General features: G+C 44.2%; 2 long non-coding RNA genes across 2 annotated transcripts; one reads left to right on the forward strand and one right to left on the reverse strand.

Moving 5' to 3' along the window:
- Nucleotides 1–162: 162 nt before the first annotated feature.
- On the reverse strand, nt 163–1,421 carry LOC111856297 (uncharacterized). The gene is made up of 3 exons (XR_002841092.2): nt 1,282–1,421; nt 871–979; nt 163–759 (listed from the first exon to the last, which is right to left on the reverse strand). It is a non-coding gene; the product is annotated as an uncharacterized lncRNA (long non-coding RNA).
- Nucleotides 1,422–1,642: 221 nt separating this feature from the next.
- Nucleotides 1,643–4,195, forward strand: LOC111856296 (uncharacterized). The gene is made up of 3 exons (XR_002841091.2): nt 1,643–1,799; nt 3,618–3,713; nt 4,156–4,195. It is a non-coding gene; the product is annotated as an uncharacterized lncRNA (long non-coding RNA).
- The last annotated feature ends 1,722 nt before the right edge of the window (nt 4,196–5,917 follow it).

The raw sequence follows: 5,917 nt of genomic DNA on the forward strand, positions 1-5,917 counted from the left end.
TTTGCATATGGAGGGAGGCGTACGAAGGCGACGCAGAAATTGTGGCCCGCTCATTACGATGATGCTCTTCCTACAGATACATCAGTCTCTAATGAAAAGTGATACTAATACAGGCTCATGAAAAAGTTTATCAGTAGAAATAAATGGGGCTCAAAACAAATATTTATACTAGGTTTTAGGCTTTTATTAAGAAGCAATGAATTAGGCTGGTGTTTAAAGTGTTTGCGATCTTCAATCATTCACGATTTACGTGCGTATTTTTTTTTCAACTCATAAAAGACACCAAAGACGATGTTAGTGTCACTCGCCCCAGAAATAATTTATCATTCAGGAAATTCATCATGCTATTTAAACCGATGATAATAGAGGCAGACCTATTTAAAGGCCACCCCAGAAGCCATGGCAGGCAGCAGCAGGAGAGCTGTGGTCCATTTGGGACCGAGATGTTAATTAATGGACCTACTGCATTCAAAATTCATAACGGGAACAGGCCTATTAGCAATTAACGATCAGCCGCACTGCTTCTCAAACAAAGCAAATAAGAATATAACTAAGCCCCCTCCCTTTCCCAGAGCCTGCGAACCGTTCATTTTTCCTGCTGTTATTTTGCCTTGAAGGTCATGGTCATCAATTCCCCAGGAGGCTAGCAGCCTGGGCGGGGCCCCGCATCCATCCCAGGGAAACAGAACCAGGCAGAACCCTCGGCCAGAATCAGGCTGACTTCACCTGCCGTTCCGCATCTGTGCCCAGATCCTTCACCTGGAAGGACGAAATAGCTCAATCATTTACATGACATGCTGTCACCTACCCAGTGCTCTAATCTCTCTCTATCTAGCAATTCACGTTAAGTACTTTGCTCCAGGCACTTACCCACGGTGTCGCCTGGGGCGGAGTGATGCTTGCTGATTCAAGTCCCTGGAAGGGTCCTCCACTGAGATTATTAGCTTGAACAGCTCTGGAAACATTTCCAGGTGTATGACTGAGCAAGACAGTAAGCTGCTTAGCACAATGGAATCATAGGTGGGCTGACAAACACTACAACCACTATGCCTCCTTTTTGTATAATAGAACAGTGTTTCCCAATCCAGTCCTTGGGGACCTGCAGACAGTCCACATTTTTGCTCCCTCCCAACTCCTGGTAGGGAGCAAAAATGTGTACTATCTGGCAGGGAGCTGGGAGGGATCAAAACATGGACCGCCAGATAACACTGCTATTGAGGGTATTATTTGCATAATGCCATAAAACAATCCGTATCAAAGACAGGCTCTGTATATTCTGACCTTAAATTATTAAAGTTCACCGTCTCTGCCCTGTTTCAAATCACCAAAAGCGGACTGCAATACATGCAGTTCCTCAGCTCGTTCTTAAGGCGGCCTCATCGGCATTAAGAATCCACACATCATCCCATCGACTAGAAAAATATATCAGTTATTAATTGGAGGAAAATTGAACTTTTGAAGTGCGTTTTTATTCTGACATCTATCTGTTTTTTTTCACCCAAACTGATTGCTCTCAGTAACATATTAGACAGCTACATCTGAAAGCAATCCAACCGCAATGCAATCTGGGAAATGCAGCATTCAGTCGATTGATTTTCCTCATCTGTCCTCCTTTCTCTCTTCTTTTACTCTAATCCCCACTCATCTCGGCTGTGCCGTACATTCATCCCTGCTGGCTTTTCATTTTGCCGTTTTATGAAGCTCCTGCCTTCTTTGCCTTTGTCTTTTTAATCGTGCGCGCGCACGCACACACCACGCACGCGCGGGCGCTGGAGAAGCAGCACAGCGGTAGAGCGGCAGTAAGTCCCATTGATTCTCTTCATGTTCCTTACTTTTAATTCCCACCCTTCCAATTGACCAGTCCTGAGTCGACTGCGAAATTACTGCGTTGTGCAGCTGGTTAAACTTCACCTCCCTGAATTTGATTATTTCCCTCCCTTATCTGTTTTTTTTTTTTTCCTTGGGGGGGATTTACTTAACCTATTTAATGCTGCTCCAGTTTATCCTGTTGGGACTCGAACCTGTAACCTAACCTTCTGCTTACAGTTACCTAACCAGTGGTTTTATCTGCTGGAAAATATGCATTACGGTGTCTTCATGTATTAAAAATACACAAAAGCGTACTTCATCGTATCACTCGTAGCTGGAATGTTGGCGCTATAAGTTGCAGGAAAGCTACAGGTGTCACTCATTTGAGCAGGACACTCGAACTGAATTCCTCCAGCAAAATATGAAGCTGCACAAATGAGTAAGAATATATGTGTCTTCGGATGAAACTGTCGGCGGAGCAAATGGGGCTGTAAAATGCACAGGAGTGAGACGGCAGGGCTGCTTCGGTACGGCGTCCAGCTGCGTGGCGATTATGTAACCCGCGAGTGTAAATGACTCTGCGTAAATGTGTCGCCCGGGCTCCTCGCCTAGCTGAGTCATTACGGAGTGCCGTGCTGACAGAGAAGCTGTTGCTGCTGCGTAACCGGCTTTCTGAGTTGGGTTTGGTTATTTGCTACCTGTCTGTTAGCCCGAATTACAAAAAAACAACATGATGCGGATAAACTCACACGCCTTTCCTATCCCCCAATGACTTCCGTATGCTGTCATCCATCGTCGCTAGGTGACAGTCGTCTGAAGATTCCAAAATGATGTCACAGATCTGGTCCACCACTGTGTGCTTGGGGTGTGATGTCACGTTTTGGAAAGAAATGCGGTGAAGGGAAGCGGGAGGGCAGGGAGGGACATCATCGGGGTCTAAGAGCGCTAAAAGCCCTTCAGCGTACAAATGAGCCCCCTGGGATGTGAATGAGACAAGACAGCGCGGAGCGGAGCTGGCCTGCTGGGCGATGGCGCAATGTATGATGGGAAGTGAGCAAGAGGAGACGCCAAAGCGCCAAAGCAATTTCAGAAGGATGGCTTTCGATTTCAGTTCCGGGATTTAATGAGCGGTTTTATTTAGGTTGTCACGTTTAGTGTCTTTACATGGTTTCTTAAGTGTGTGGCCTTTAATTTATCATGTGGTTGAGTACTGATGATTTTCGGAGGCTGCATATTTTAACGGAAAAAAAATAAAAACAGACGCCTCTTGAAAGCGGTGGGCAGCATTAAGTAAGAGGTCTGTTAGGGAAGCAGAGGCAATGACGATGTACCTCTGAGTCCAGTACAGGAACAATCCAGCGAGAGGAGGAGGGACCCAAGGTGAGCGGAGGGACAGCAGGTTCTGACCCAGAGATGTCTCTGAGCCTTCCTCTTGCTCAGCATCTTCAGATTTGTCCAGCAACAGCCCCCCCCCCAACCCTTGCAATTGAATTTCATGCCCCCATCCCCCCGCCTGATTGTCTGGCTAGCTCTCATTTCCTTTCCTACATTTCTCCGTAAATTTTGTCTCTTTCTTCCTGTTAACACCCCATAGGCTAAAAATGGCATCCTGTAAGGAGGGGGTAAACCTTTTCGCACGTAAACAGCGGATGTGGCGTTTAGCAGACTGCCTGGAACACCTGAGAAATGCCACATCTGTTGTTTACGTGTGGAGCAGTATACCCGGCCCTTATTATGGGCTGTTGATGACAGATTCCGAGGTGCTGATTACTGGGGTTTTACTGGGGACTATTTTATTTCTCTGGAAGGTGAGATATGGAGTGAAGCAATGACTGGGCTTTGGACTGGGACTGGTCCTCGGCCAGTACTGGTAGACTGTACTGCCATCACCTGACCACTAGAGGGTAAGAGTTCCACCCCCACCATGCACACGCATAAACACATACACACACAGTCACAGATTTTCATTAAATTGAATTTACCCTTGTGGGGACCAAAAAATGGTCCCCACAACATCAAAATAACAGATTTTTATCACATTGTGGGGACATTTGGTCCCCACAATGTAATGTATACCTGGACCACGCTCACACAAACGTGCTCACACACATGTGTGACACACATACACACACACACACTCCTGAGCAAGTCAGCAGGAGAGGAGGCATTTGTGGATAGCAGGGTAATTGGTGTAAAATGCAAATAACATTACAGGGCTTTTAGAGGGGGAGGGGTGAGCGGCTGGGGGCAGGTGCATCACTAATAGCTTTTTAAAAAGGTTACAGCATGTTGCTCCTCTTTTATAACGGGACCCCGGCTGGGCTGGAAATGCAATTTCCGGAAAAGATAAAGCAAGAACGAAGAGGGGCTGTGCATGTTCCTGAAGGTGTGTTTCAGGGTCGCGTGGCCGCTTATTGTCAGTGCGTATTTGTGCATGAATTGCTATGAATGCGTTTGTATGTGTGAATGTATATGTACGTGTTGGTATGTGTGTGTGTTTGTAATTGTTACATTGTGAGGACCAGATTTCCCCCCATTGTGATAAAACCCTGTAATATTTTTTCAGTCCCCACAAGGATAACCTCAAGTTCATAGAAATCTGTGACTGCAATTAAAAACCTAAAAATGCAAAAAAAAAAAGTCTTTATTTTGTATGGTTACTTGTGGTTAGGGCTGGGTAGGTGTTATGGTTGTCCTAGTTGGGATTAGGGTTGTGCCCATAGAAATGAATGGAGAGTCCTCACAAAGACTGTGGACTCTGTGTTCGTGTGTGTGTGTGTATGTGTGTGTGTGTGTGAGAGAGAGAGAGAGAGAGAGAGAGCGCGTGTTCAGCTGCATTGCTGTGGCCATTTAAAGACTCCCGCTCACTGGAACGCATGTCCCCTCATAAATAATGAATGATAGGGTTCCTGTGGACAATTTGCTCAGATGGTGATTAGCGACACTTTTCAAAATAGTGTCGTAACTGAATTAATATGCTTCATACGCGACATACTGTTCTAGTTATTTTAAAGAAACAAATACAGCTTTGTACACCTAATTTTTTTATGACATCGGCCATAAAGGATCATCAGTGACCCACTGGTTCTTTGAGCAACTTGAAAAATACAAACAAAAGATGCATTAAATACGTTTCTGTAAATTTCAAAATGACAGCAGACGTAATTAAATAATTATAGATGAACAAATCTTAGTATATTCTACCACCTAAATGAAACAAGATGATTTTGAATAATGTAACAAATGTTAGGAAAATTAATACAATAGGTGAAATGATTGTCCCAGTGGCCATCTCAAATTTGTGGATAAATATTGTTTAAAGACGCGAGTTGTCCTGTTTCCGTCCCTGTAAGGTCTGCTCTTGGGTAAGATACCCCCGGCGCTACCTGACTGTAGTGTTATTTGGTTGCTAAATCCAGTGTAATCACTGTTATTATGTAACGGTTTTTCATTCAGAGATAAGTCATAACTTACTTGCATATGAAATAAAAGTAGTTTGTTATCATTGGTGGGGGGCGGGAGAAAATGGGGAAAAAATAACGTAGCGATGTCTCCACCTTGTGGACAAAATGCGTTCTATCCTGAAAAAGCGGCTGCAAGTTGGTCATCATTCAGAAAGGTGCCGACTACAAATAAGTAAAACGTTGTGCTAAATTGTGTGCGTGTAACTCATATACACATAAATACACATAAAGTAGACATAGAGTACTAGGTAAATGTTAAATGCATCATCACTTTGACATGAAACATCAGCTGTATCCAAATTTCATGATAATAACACGTATTACATGTTGTTATTACAGCACGTTTGACTCAACAGTACGTTGTTTTACCAACGTTAGTACAGGCCACCGTACCAAATATTACAGAACTGGCGTTAGCACAGGTCTGTTTTCTGTAGTATGGCATGTAGATTGTTGTCTTCTGAGCAGAAAGGGCCGAAGCTTGATATTAGTGGGTGCGTAAGCGTTTAGCTAAGTTTTTAGAGTTATTAGACATTTTTGATCGATATTTAAGCGTCAGCAGACTCATAATAAATCCACCCGCATGGCAAGATATTCTGCATGTGGCCACCAGGGGGAAGTATAAATTCGCTCTATTGCAAAGT

This window comes from Paramormyrops kingsleyae, chromosome 22 (assembly GCF_048594095.1).
Source record: "Paramormyrops kingsleyae isolate MSU_618 chromosome 22, PKINGS_0.4, whole genome shotgun sequence".
Taxonomy (NCBI): Eukaryota; Metazoa; Chordata; class Actinopteri; order Osteoglossiformes; family Mormyridae; genus Paramormyrops; species Paramormyrops kingsleyae.